At 41.9% G+C, this 14,630-nt stretch overlaps 1 pseudogene; it reads left to right on the plus strand.

The window, feature by feature from the left end:
* Positions 1–10,663: 10,663 nt before the first annotated feature.
* On the plus strand, positions 10,664–13,024 carry LOC131264501 (uncharacterized; annotated as a pseudogene).
* Positions 13,025–14,630: the final 1,606 nt, after the last annotated feature.

The raw sequence follows: 14,630 nt of genomic DNA on the forward strand, positions 1-14,630 counted from the left end.
TGAGTGGAGCAGAAACTGTCGTGGAAGAGATTTTGCTTCGAGACATCTCAATAACCGGCTCGAAGGTAATATAGATGTATAAGTATCGGTAAACAAAATTTAATTATTATTCTGAATTTTCTAGAAATCATTGGCACTTCTTCAAATCACCTAAAAATGTTTCATTAACTATGCCAAGTCACGAGAAATCAAACACCCGTAAGACGCAAAATGGGATAACCAAATTTCATTCAACTTTTATGCCATATCGTCCCATTGCATTGTTCGTTTTTCTAAAAGTAAGAAATACGGATGCATTGGATGTAAAGAACGAGATTTCCAATCTAAACTCTCCTATTATTAATATGAAAAACGATATTCTCGATGCCGTACAAGTAGAAAATTCAAATAAGTTTGAGGCAGCTTTCGCAACATTTAAAAAAGATCTTCTATACTCGTTTTGACCGAAGTAAGCAGAAGCAGTACAAAGCTACTTTGAAGCGAATATTCCTCGTCTTGCCTCAATTTTGAATGTGAACTCTTCAAAAGTAGCCGAACCACCGCAACAACAAAATTCTAATGTAGCCGAAACACACGATCTTATCAATAATGAGCAGGATGTGGTGAATTTTTATTGGTTGTTATCGCGCAAAGAAATATTTACTGATAACGTAAGTGAATAATTTATTTTTATCTGAATGCGCCATTCTTATTCACTTACATTCTATTTTACAGCTAAATTATTTTTAAAAAAATAATTTCTACCGACGCATACGCGAAAACTGGTGATTCAGTTTGTTATGTGGTGGCAAAAGGAAGTTTTAGACATTGTTAACATGTACAGGAATGAACAAAGGAAACAAATCCACCAAAGATTTCCAGGGGTATGGAAATGTGCTCCAACTAATTGTATTGTATTGTATTGTATTTATTGGCTTACTGGTGTCTGCCTCAAGCTTCACACTCTATAAAGTCTTAAATCTAACAAATTCTTAGCGGGGGCATACAGTTTAACAGAACAGTGATGGAAATGGCGATGTTGCAAAAATGGAAAGGGAATAGAACGGATACAGTTTATGAGGAAGGAGAATGGCGAAGGTTGGCACGGAAGGTGGAGAGGGAGGTGTTGAAGTCGAACAGATCAGCAGACTCATTAAATTCCCGCACTGCACGGAGAAACGGGTCATTGGCGCCGAACTGGGTTCGACGCCTAGCCAGGGAAAGGATAGGACGAGGTCTAAGTGGGCGTGATGGGATGTAAAAATTTAGGGAGGATAAAAGGAAGGGAACGTCCAACGATTGGGATAGCAGGCCGGCTACAAAGAGAGCTTGAGAGGCCCGCCACCTCAGCTCCAATGGTTCAAGATTCAGAACCTGACAACGGACAGCATAGGGGGGCAACGGGGTGCTTGGACCAAACACTCTACGAACCGCAAAGCGCGTGAAAGCTCGCTGGACGCTTTCAAACCTTGCAATGGCAGAAGGAGAGGACGGGATCCAAATGACACTAGCGAACTCCAGATGGGACCTGACCAAGCTACAATAGAGGGTTCTGAGACACATGGGATCTGTGAAATCAGATGCCATGCGTCGGATGAGTCCAAGAGTTTGATAAGCCTTACTTATCACTTTGTCATGATGCAAAGTGAAAGAAAGCCGATCGTCAATCCAGACACCAAGATCTTTGATGACGGACACTCTGGATAATAGCTCATTACCAAGCTTGTACTCATACTGCAGCGGGCGGCCAGATCGGCAAAAGGAGATCGAAGCACACTTGGGGAGGGACAGGGATAATCCATTTGCGGAACACCAGATGGAAAACTGGTCAATAAGGAATTGAAAAGCAAGACAATCAGCTACAGAGGATATAGGACTGAACAGTTTTAGATCGTCAGCAAACATAAGGAATGAATCAGGAGGAAGTACGTGGCTAACATCATTTACAAACAAGAGGAATAGCAAAGGGCTAAGGACACTACCCTGAGGCACACCAGAGCCGCTAGAAAACTGATCGGATAAGGCAGATTCCAACTTGACGTGATATACCCTATCTGATACAAACGACTCGAACCAGGCCAACATCGGGTTGCCAAATCCCAGTCTCTCAAGCTTGACCAACAACAGATCGTGGGGGAGCCTGTCAAAGGCAGCTTTAAAATCCGTCTGGATGGCGTCGAATTGGAGACCAGCATCGATAGATACAGAGGCCCGAGTGACGAAACACATAAGGTTTGTGACGACAGAACGTTTAGGCAGAAAGCCATGTTGGTTGAACGAGATGACTCTGCTGGTATGGGAGAGGATATGGGAATGGATAGAAGTTTCAAGGATCTTGGCACAGGTGCAAATTTTGGATATACCGCGGTAATTAGAGACCGAATTATGCGCTCCTTTTTTTAGGATTGGTACCAGCCAGCAAGACTTCCACAAGGATGGGAAGCAGGAGGAGGAAAGGGAAAGGTTAAACAATTTACAGAGATGAGGGGCAAGGATATCGCTACAAGATTTGTATATGATGGCAGGAATACCATCAGGACCAAGGGAGCATCCTCCCTTAATTTTGCGAATAGCCCGGAGTATCGAGGCCTCGTCAAGCACCACACTATTAATGTCCAAGACACCCACAGGCGCGTTAGGCAAACCATCAGCTCGAGGAGTTGAAGTTGCAGTGGAATTCACAAAGGTATCCGAAAAATGAATTTTGAAAAGGTCGCAGATTTCGGTGGGTGAAGAGGCGCTAACATTGCCCAAAGTCATTGTAGACGGGATGGACGAGGATTTCCGACGGGAATTTATAAATCGCCAAAAAGATGCGGGGTTATGGGATAGTTGGTGTTGGACTCTGGCTATATAAGAACCATAGCGAGCATGGTTATGTATGCGGAATGCAGTTGAGGCGTATTTGTACACCTGTTTCCTATGCGGCGTGTTGGAACTACTCCATGCGCGTTGCGCCCGCCGTCTGTCACGCTTCAACACTTGCCACGTACGGTCCGACCACTGTGGCTTGGGAGGGGGTTTCAGGCGGGGACAGCACATTGGGAAAGAGGAGGTGATGATGTGGTTCAAGGAGTGTAGAGCAACATCGACAGAGGTGGCCTCATGGAACAGGCTCCAATCAGCATTTGAGAGATAAGAACGAAGTCTTGGAACATTAATCTTACTAAAGTTAAAGTTAAACTGCCTAACAGGACTATAACTAGGACGAGAATGGGAAGATCGATTTGCATTACTTGCTACATTAATCTTAAGAGTTAGGGTTAATTCGAGGGCTGGATGATAAGGGTCAATAGGGAGCAGTGGAACTACGCTTTTCTGGATTGCTGGGTATAGTTCGGCCAACCCTTCGTTGGCGATCACCAGATCGAGTTGACGGTCTAGGCTGTTGCGGACACAACTAAGCTGGAATAGACCGTTCGATGCCAGGCAGTCAATAAAACAGGATGACGATGCAGAGGTCGACGTGGCCGTATAATGCTTGAAGGGATGGTTATCCCCGATCGACCAGATAAGCCCCGGGAGATTAAAGTCGCCCATGATGAGAAGCATGTCCTTTGTGTTCATCTGGTCAGTTAGCAAATTTAGTACATTTGTTAGCTGGGTGAAGGCATCCGTTGACGAAGCATGTGTAGGTGGGATGTATAGAGCGCAAATGAAGAGCAAACGATCCGGTAGTTTCACAGCCACCACTGCAAGCTCCAGACTGGAATGAACCGGTACCTCGTGTGCCAAAAGTGTGGCGGTACACGCTATTAGTACACCTCCGCCTCGTGTACATGCGCTATTAACAGCATTCCGGTCAGTCCGAAACACGTTGTAGTGGTCATCGAATAGGAGCGGCGTCGGGATTTGCTCGTTTAACCATGTCTCCGTTAGGATGATTAAATCAAAGGTGGCAGCAGATGCGGCCAGCAAAAAATCGGTAGTTTTGGTACGCAGTCCCCGAACGATTTGGTAATAAACCGTTAGCGACGGCGAAAGCGGCGTGTCAGGAGAAGCGGTAAGTGGTGTTAGTGGTGCGTTGGATAATAACGGTATCGAAGGCGGTGCTGGGGAAGGATACGTTGTGGTGGTGGCACTAAACTGCTATTGCTGTGTTTGTGAGTTCGCGCTACATGTGGTCAGTGTGTCGGTAATATTCTGGGATAGTACGGAATTTTCGGTTCTTGTACTAACTGGTGTTGTGATTGAAGATGGAGGGTGGCGATCGTCCGTGACCGCAAGCACCGCGTTCTTAGACAGCTTACGATTCACAAACTCCTTAAAAACCGTTCCTACAGGCCAAGTGGATCGCTGAAGTGCTTTCTCTCTATGTTCAGCTGACATTCCGATCTTAAATGACGCGAAGGTCAATGTATTAACATCCTTCGAGGGCGGTACAAGCTTGACTACGGTGGTATCGTCAACGCCAATTTGGTGCTTAACAAACGCCTGAACTTCCACAGGCGTTGTCGTCGGACGGCAATTTGAGAGGTAAAGCCAAAACTTATCATCTTCCGGTGGCAGCAAGATAGTGGCATGTGGTGCAGTTACGTTCAATGGTGCAGTGCCGGTAAGGGGCAGAGTGTCGACATCAACCAGTGGTGATGGAGGGGAACGGTCCATGAGGCGACGCTTTGAGGGGTTAGTGCGTCAGCCTGTCCATCGGTGGCTCTGTTTGCAGCAGTTCTTGGCGCAGTCTTAGTGGCTTTCGCTTGTTGGTAGAGAGCATCTTTCAGTGTAATGTCGATCGATGCTGTGGCTGCGTCCAGTCTGGCTCCGTACAGTTCAAGCTTCTCGTTCAGCTGACTTTTGAGTGCCGCCAGGGCAGCCGAGAGCTCTTCCAATACCAACGATCTGCCGCTGCAGCGAGTTTCGGTGCATCCTGTACACTGCCACAGGATTTGCGAGCCGCCCTTGGTCAACTCTTTAAACATTGTATAGCTCAAACCCATACATGTCCGATGAATCCATCGCTTGCAATAGCCATCACAGGTATAACTCGGGTCCTCCAGCGACGAAGAACGGGCGCAGGACAAGCACAGGTCAGCCATCGCCAAAACACCAGGGGTCAACAGCCGCGGCGAACCGTAACTCAACGTAGAACTGAACTCGCGACGCGCTTGCAATTTGATCAAACTTTGGGTAATCAAGCGGTGAACGCGGAAGAATCGAAACACAATCCAGTATGGCGTGTTGAGTGTGAAAATCGGGATGATTCCCAGGAAAAACCAGCGAGTGAAAGCAGTAAACCGCGGAGCGAAGAAAAGTGCGTGTGTACCAGTCGAGAGTCACGAGTAGGATAATGTTAGAAGTTGTTCGTAATGGCGACCCATCGTATACGAACAAAAAACTTTTCTAACAAAAAATTTTTTCAATATAGCAAACAGCAAAGTGGAATCAAGAAAATAACTAGCTTAAATGAAACTGAAATCACGGAAGAGAAAGGTTCATTGAATTAAATATTAATGTTTCGTATACAATTATGAGGCATTAATAAACGGGTATACAATATTTATTTTACAGCAAGGAACAAAACAATTTCATCTCTTGCATCGTAGAATAATTAAATTTCTCATCGTGACTGGCAAAAACATGTATAAAAGGGGATTCAAATGGCTTTGAGAAAAAATCATACATGTTAAGCAGGAAACGGCAATCAATTTGCCAATTCCAATTAATTTCTTTGATCTTTTTTATGAAAATTTTACGAAGAACCTTTGTTAGGACTCATTTATCCTCAAAGTTTGTACTCAAAACAAAATCTGAGAAAATTACAGTCGTTTTTGTTTCTGTTTTTTCTACAGGCAATAATGATCTAGTATTATTTATGCAAGTATTTTTAAAACTTATTGCTCCTTCATAACTAATTTCGGTGAGCGGTTTTGCTATCTGACTCAAAGGAAGTGGTCTGTGACGAAGCATTTTTTTTAATACTATGGAGAAAATTTCCAAACGCAGATATGCAGATAAGGTACATAACGGACCAAACCTGTTCACTTCATCTACTACGTGACAGAGATTATGAATGTTGCTTGTAATGTATTCAATGCCATACAAAATCTTGAAATCCGTCATAAAATTATTGAAGGATCCCTAGCAACCGGGCGGAATTTTCTATATATTTCAACAGAAAAAATTCTTACGCTATATAAAAGTAAAAGGAAGAGCTGATAATATTTTGCTGACAAATGGTCTTTTAGTAGAACAAATCCAATGTAATTCAAAAAAATTCGGTATTCCAGACCTTTCCATAGGGATATGTCATTTAATGAACGTATTCCTCTATAAAGTTCCTGAGGGAAGCGAATTTTAGAGAACAAAAATGATTATTTGAAAAAGGGAGACGCAACGAGTTCGGCGTGTACGTACACAAATCAAAGCAGTGGTAGTGAAAAAAATTGCTCGGAACCTTTCGGGCCGGTTTCGGCAACCTTCGTGTTATCCATTGCCTACCAGAAGAGCGACAGGATAAGAAAATGTTGGGGTTTTCTGAACTCTCACTTCCGCTGCAGGCAGGATTTTCTGTTACTGTTGGAGGACCCGGAAAGGAATGAGTATTACAATTGTTTCTTTTAATTTGTCACCAAATACTAGAGCCCCTAGTTGGGCGCTAAGGTTTCTGGTTGCTGTTCTAATCTGACGGTGTATGCAAACTTTTGAATGGCCTCTCGTACTCCTGTGGGTCTCAAGTTGCAAGTCTGCCCTATTTTGATATGACCTTCAGAGGACTTTTCGTATGAGTACGAAATGGGTCACACCAAACTAGACCAACGCTAGAGTAAAATGCCTGAACTTTGTATCAGCCGCAAGGTCATACAGAACCATATAACTGGTAAAAATAGCGCTATCTTGCAATTTAGGATAACCAAAGCAAACATTCCTTATAAACGTTTAAATTCCGTTCTTTAACGAAAAAACAATAGAAACAGGGAAGCACATCTATATTGATCAACAGTTACCTATCATACGATTCCTGTATCAGAAAACCTGTTTGATTGGAATTTTAAGGAAAACTTTTATCTGTGTATCTATATCAACTTCAAAATTTATTCATTTTGGTACTCCCTACCACCTACATAGTATACATGAAAAGCTGTGGCGATCCAACCTGTAGTTCCAGTAAATTCCTCTGAAAGTGATATGAAAACAGGGCATTTGAGAAGATTGGTTACACGATTGTCTGAAGGGCTCAACCTCTCGGTTACCACATGATCTATTGTCCTTCAACCATAATGTTATAAGCCCAATGATTTTTATTTAATTGCAATGAACTCATGACAGCGCTTATGTTTTTCGATAACGCTTTCAAATGCCCTTTTCATAAAATGTTTTTTGTTGGTCTGTTGGCTCTACAAGAGATAACAGCTACCAAAATAATTAAAATTCCTTCATGGCCAACCCACTAGAGAAAACCCAAAGCTGCGCATCTAGGGATGTAAGGCGTTTTTAAGATTGTGTGCGTAAGCATCCTGAAATCCGGAGTGCAGCTCAGATTTTACGTTGCTTCCTGTATGGTTGCAAAGGAAAGTAGTATAGTGCCGCTCACTCTCGCTGTAGGAGTTTCTTTCGGGGAGGAGTTTTGCTAACACGCGCACGTCGTCTGCGCGTTCTTCGGCCCCGAAGAACGCGCACACGTCGTCTGCACCCCCGGTATCGCCGATTTGATGTTCTAAATATTATTTCATTCGAAATTTTTCATTTGTGCGAGCTTTTGCATCTACTTGCAGAAAAACCACTGTACCAGTTATGTGATGTTTGCCGTTGAAATTCATCACTCCTTTTATAAAAGATCGAGCAGGAGCATCGCACACAAAACAACGAATCTAGCGTAAGCGTAAGTAATTAAAGCGTAAATTTTAATTACTGTTCGAAGCGGTTTTTTCGTCTCGACTATTTTATAGCACTTTACGGTGGCTTAAAATTTAGTCTTTTTGTCGCGATCTTTTACTGTTTTCTAGTTGGATTACTTTCTGCTACTCTCGATATCTTGTCTGCTATTGCCTCTACTCCGAGCGTTATTACTCCTCCATCGATCCGCTCGAAGATCTATCCGTCTTTCTCTTCCATCTCGCTCGCTCGCTTCCCAGTCGACATTATTCTACGATAACAGCAACATCAAAACTAATTATTTTCAATCCTTTTTCTAAAATTGATAATAACTCCTCAATAAACGGACTTAGAAATTCAACCGCATTATTCGATTTCGACGATCCACAATATATGCCTATTGCCATAGGCGAAATAGCGGGTAATTCATAAATATTGCATAGAATAGGCCAAACAAATTTAGAGCTGCTTTTGTGGAGAGGCAAACCGTCAATGTTGACATTTAATGAAATGGTTAAAGAGCGATCGATCTGAGCCAATGATTTTCTTAGGCAAGCCTCAACGCCTTAATGCCAATAGCGTCCATTAGAATCTTTAAAACCCTTGGAGTCCTAATTATCGTACGAGGATCTTTAGGCAGATTTAGATCCAGGGTGGTATTTAAAAGTTCAACCAATGATTTTAATGCGGCCTGAGGTATACGGAACTCATTTGTCCAGCTTCGCAATCCATTGGTAAGATGCTGACGGCCGCCTGAAATATTTGAGTGTATTATGATATAGTTCCGCGTTTATGCTCGAAAGTTTCCGCATATTTGCTCGAATAGCAACCTGGGTATTTATACAGGTATTCCAAGGTATATAAATATACAGTTTTTAACGATTTTCGAGCACTTCGATTTTTAATCAATTTTCAAAACGATCGAATTATTGATGTGCGTGCCCGAAAGTTTCCGCATATTTGCTCGAATAGCAACCTGGGTACAGGTATTCTAAGGTATATAAATATTATAACTCTCTCGAGTGGTTGAAGCAGAAGCTTCCAGATTTCACCATCACCGCAAGAATCGAAGAAGCCGATCAATCCGCTGCATGACAAGAAACAACGGTAACGGTAAGTGACAAAGACAGTGCCGTACCATCCGCCATGGTGGGATTGGACCAAGAAAACCTCGAAGCCCAATTTCTGCCACCCACTCCGGTGCACACCCCGCCAGTTTCCAGTGTGCAGTGTTTTGGTCAAGGAGCAAATGTTACGGGCCCCGACGTGTTCAACGCCGACCTGGCCCATCAGTTGACGCGGATGGACGAGAAGTTGGACAGATTGAGGAACGACCATGGTGTGACTCGGATAATGTTGGAAATGTCCGTCGAGCGCCTCATGATCGACTGCAGTATTTGTTCGCAATTCGAATTCGTGCATTTAGAAACACGGGAGCAACTGCACGTACATTGCGATCATAAAACACGCATAGTGCGCGTTTTAGATATCCTCTTCAGCCGGCAACTCTTCGCGGAAGGCACGTGGACTGGGTAAAGTCGGAGTGCACAATAAATAGCTTTTTGTTCGTTAAAGAACATTCTGAAGTCTGCCATCAGCGGAAGTAGTTGGAACTGTTGCACGCTCCCGGCTGCGTAATTCCAAAAAAAGATTGGCTGGAAACCCGGGGCGTAACGAGTTTTGCATTTAAAAAGAGTTAAAAGAACTTCTGGTAAGTAGTACTCAGTTTGCTGCATTTAGAAAAAGGGAAATATCGCAGGAATTTGATTAACAGTTTTATTATATGACGGCTTCCGTTGGAGCTCGACGATCAAGGCCTTCGCCTGCGGTGATGGTTAGTCCTAACCACAAACCCGTTCAAGTGAGTGTCTTGTGTGTTAAAATTGATACTTATTGTTGATGATTTAATCAATATCACATTACACTTTTGTTTCTCCCAGAGATCCACGAAAATTGATCAAATTATACCCGACTGCCCTCATGTGCCAGTGGTCCGACTAACCACGGACGCAAAGGGTGACTTCTGTTGAGCCGATATGCCATTGAAGAAGAAAAGGGATTTGCGATGCAATGCTCAACATAATGGTAAGTAATAAATGGGATAGCCAGATTGCTTTGCGTTTAACTTTAACTATTGCTATCATTGTACTCTGTTCTTTACAGCTTCTGGAAATCATCAGGCCGTTATCTTGAATGTGGAGGAATCATTTTGCAAAAATATTTCAATTCGAAGGTACCAGGTAAAAAAGGACTGGTCGATTATACTTGTGTCAAACTCTTCTATTATCCCACTAGTCAATTTATCCTTTACCATACAAGTTTTCCCACCCCCGATCCCTGTTGGCCCATACTTTGGTCTTTGCACACAAGTTGTCGAGTATGCTATCTCTTTTTAGCGTGTAGCTCGTCATCGTCTGTCCCGCTCATCTGTACAAATGAACGTTCTGTCGGATCCAACCCGGGTGGTATAAACATAACTTCCCGTGTCTGGACACAGCGATTCAAAAATTTGTCTGTGTTAGTGGAACCGTGCGTGGAAAGAACCCACGTAACAATTAGACAAGCAAAGTGTAGGCCGAGGGGGTGGGAAACGAAGAGAAATCCGCAATGGTGAATTTCGATGACTAGTTCATAGGCCGAGGGGGTGCGAAACGTACAGGGAAAGGTATTGGTGAAAAAATGAGCGGGAATGGCAGTATGAATTAACCAAAGGAAAAACAACAAAACTGAAAGAAGAAGCAGAAAGAAATAATCAAAATTGTGTTGTACAACAACAAAAGCTGCAGTGACGATCCGTACAGCAAGAAGTGAAAAGTTTTCATCATCATATCAAATTTTCATCAGTGTTTTGTGATTTTGTTTTCTTTTCGAAATGGATAACATAAAGCGTACTAAGAAAAGTGGAACCATCAACAAGGCTGGGATGCGATGTGGGCCCAATATGAAAAAGAATGGGAAGACGCAAACCTGCCGCAACCTGAAACAAGCGGTTGTTTGGAAAATCAAGGTAAGTTTTGTAATAATAGAACGTATTAAGTAAACTACTTGTTTTTATTTGTTTTCGGAATTGAGCTTCCATCCGCAGAATCATCCACCGAAGCAGAACACTTTGAAGTTTCAGAGGAAGACGAGGACACCGAAAACTGGGATTTTCTCGAGTTTTTACTGAACGGTTGGATAGATTTTATTTATTTTTTTTTTTTTAATTTTAGAGATTTTGACCTATTCGGTCATTCATCTCTCTTGTCTTTAATCTTTTTGCTTTATAGTTTTAAACTAAATTGTTGATGTTGATGTTTGCTTGTTTGTATGTAACGGTTGGATAGATGGCGATTGTGAAGTGTATGATGAGGATGACGATGCTGATGATGAGGACGAGTCCAATGATGCAACTCCCGAGGAAAGCCCGACAAAAAAACGGTTGCGATTATGGGCTCTATCTCATAAGATAACTCATGTTGCAGTTGATGATCTGCTATCAATTTTGATAGACGAAACAGACATTTCGCTGCCAAAAGATTCAAGGACCCTTATGAAGACACCTGTGCTTGTGTGTAAGGATATAGCGACCGTTGCTGGTGGACAGATGTGGTACCAAGGGATTCAAAATTCTCTACAGTACTACTATCGGTACGTATGTTTGTGAAAAACATGGAAAACCAGTTATGCTTTCAATCACCTTATTCGTTTCAGAAATGTGACTCCAGATGTGAAATTATTCAAAATAAATATTTCCGTGGATGGTCTGCCAATGTACATCAGTGGGCCTACTCAACTCTGGCCAATTTTGATGCAGCTTCACGGTATTCAAGATGCTCCAATATTTATTCTTGGAATCTTTTGTGGCTCATCAAAACCAGACAGTGCCGAGGAATTTCTTCGCCCACTTGTGACCGATCTCTATTTCTGCCTCGAACAAGGAATTTTAATCAATGGGAAAGTGATCGACATTGCTTTACGAGCGTTTATTGCCGACTCGCCAGCACGTGCATTTATTAAAGGTAACAAAAACCAGAAAATATTACTAATTCATTAATTTTCGCACTCACTATTCACACTCACTAATATTCATGTAATAAACCTTTTTTTTTTGTTCTGTTTTCAGGGGTAGTACATCACAATGGCTTTCATGGTTGCATCAAATGCAAGTTAGTGGGACGATACGTTCGTGATGCAAGGAAGGTAGTTTTTGAAGGAGAAGCCGAAGATCGCACAGATGCTGAATTTAGAAGTGGACCGTACCAGCAACATCAAAAATGCCCTTCTCCATTATTGGACCTTGTGGACTTAGATATAATACGTGACATTACAGTAGCCGATGACTTGCATTTAATACATTTAGGCATAACTAGAAAGACATTAAAAGGATACGTTGCAGGCACGCTAGCACCGTTCACTAAATGGAGGCTAGATGAACAGCAAGCAATTACAAGGCAATTATTAAAGATCGAATTTCCTTCGGAGATACATCGTGGGACTTCGTTAGTATCCCACTTTTAGAAAATAGATTACCTGATAACGCTTTTCAACATTTAAAACTATTGCATGTAGCTGTAACACTTTTTTCATCAAGTTCATTTAAACAGTTTTGGGGTATGCGGGACAACTTTTGAAAAAATATGTTAGCGAATTTAGTAACATTTACGGCAGTGGTCATGTGACAAGCAATGTGCACAATCTACTGCACGCAGAAAGTGATGTAGATAGATTCGGCCCTCTTCCATCCATTTCTTCCTATCCATTTGAAAATAGGCTCCAATATATAAAACGTTTAGTTAGAGCAGGTCCTAGGTGTATAAACCAGCTAGTTTGCAAAATTACTGAACTGAGAGAGTTGCAAGCAGCAGATCGAAAAAAAGATGATGATTATCCTAAATTAAAATGTACAAAAAAGGACGGAATTTTAAAGATAGGCCCAAAATTCGTTTTAAGAAAAGGAAATAGAAATGGTTGGTTTTTAACTAATGCTAACGAAATTATTAGATTTGACAGTGCTACTACATTATCAGGCAATGTTTTAATTTATGGGCAACGTCTACAAGAAAAACGTCCCATGTTCACCGACCCGTGCAGCGGAGCTTTAATTTATAATTTTAAAGCTTACAGTTCTCATTTAAGTTCAACAGTAGTTAAGATAAATTTAAGCGATATTAAATGTAAGTTAGTGGCAGTCTCCTTAGATGATGAACATGTTTTGCATTTTAGTCCTCTTCTACATACTTTAATCGACTAGCGCACTTTTAGTTTAAGGGATCTGTTAGGCCGGTCCTACACTTTGAGCGAATGTTGCGCTTGTCAATGCGAAAGTCGCCCCGGGCAGCGCGAATTGCGCAGGCCAACGCGAAACTCCATATGAAAAAAACCGATTTCGTTCGCGCTGCGTTTATAAATTGCGAAACTCCACCGAGGGCGAACGTTCAATTTTAACCAAGGTTTTTATATCATCAACTTGGTTTGAACTGAAGTTGCTCAATTTGAATTTGGTTTGAACCGCTTCAGTTGCGCTGAAACTGTCATTCGAATGTAAACAAGTGATTGATTTCGAGATTGTGAACGCTTGAAGGTGTCGTTGATTTTTAATAAGGGTAAGTAATAATGTTCAAATTATTAAAATAAGTTAAAACAACATTGTGTTTTTTGACAGCAGAGTGTAATGAATACGGACGACGCTTTGATTGACTGGTCCGAAGCATGGTGCTCGTTCATGAGGCTGCACTTGCTCCAACAGCGTAGATATAGAAAACGAATATGGATGCGGCCGATGCTGTTGGAGCGAAGTGAAAATGCGGGTAACCTACTCCGAAAAATTTTGGAGGAGGAACTCGACAACACCATAATTAATTTTATGAGGGTGTCCAGGGAGGAGTTTGAATATCTGTTAACAATTATAACGCCGAAGATCCGGAAACAGGACACCTACATGCGACCGGCAATAACAGCTCGAGACAAGCTGATTATCACTCTCAGGTTTCTTGGGGCTGGAGATAACTACAAGAGCCTAGAGTATGCAGCCATATAGGGTGAGATACCAACAATATACATATACGAATTAGATTCAGTTTATGATGGTATTTGTTCTGCTAATCCATTTTTAGGTGTCCGAGCAATCTATTTCTCAGTTCATTCCACAAGTTTGTGACTCACTGGTGCTGTTGCTTCGGGATTACGTGAAGGTAATATATATTTTTGTTTTTTATATTTTAACAAAACCATTTTTGGCCATTTGAATTGGTACTAACCAAACCAAAAAAACCTATTGATGGTGCACTCACATTGAAAAAGTGAATACCTACTGATGGTGCACTCTTGAGATCAGCACAATCAATCGATCCCCAACATCAACGTGACAGCCATACGTTGACTTTTGCAAAGAGCATAGGCGAGTCCGAAATTTAAGTTGCAGTTTTAAGATGACTCTTTTTATTTCATCAGGTAGAAGAAAGAAGACGAAAAAAAATTATAATTCTAGCCTTAACTTATGTTTTCTTAACCTTAACTCCAAAATTCTAAAACTATTTACAACTTAACAATATTAAAAATGCAAATTCCTAACCTAAATAGCCTAGGAGTAATATAAAACTACATCTAAAAGCCTAATCTAATGAGAAAACTTATTGAACTAATTAAAAAAAGAGAAACTAAACGTCTTCTTCTACTTCGAAAAACTCCTCAACACTCCTTCCCATCCTCTCCCGGAATCGTGCTGCATCTGCCTTGCAGATTATCTGCCGCACCGCCACTTTTACGGCTTGCCTCCTCTGCGGCGACCACTCGTCGAGTATTCCGCCAACCCACCGACCAAACTCCGCTCCCTCAGTTCGAGCCATCCGTCTTTCCTG

The sequence above is a fragment of the Anopheles coustani genome, chromosome 2 (genome assembly GCF_943734705.1).
Source record: "Anopheles coustani chromosome 2, idAnoCousDA_361_x.2, whole genome shotgun sequence".
Taxonomy (NCBI): Eukaryota; Metazoa; Arthropoda; class Insecta; order Diptera; family Culicidae; genus Anopheles; species Anopheles coustani.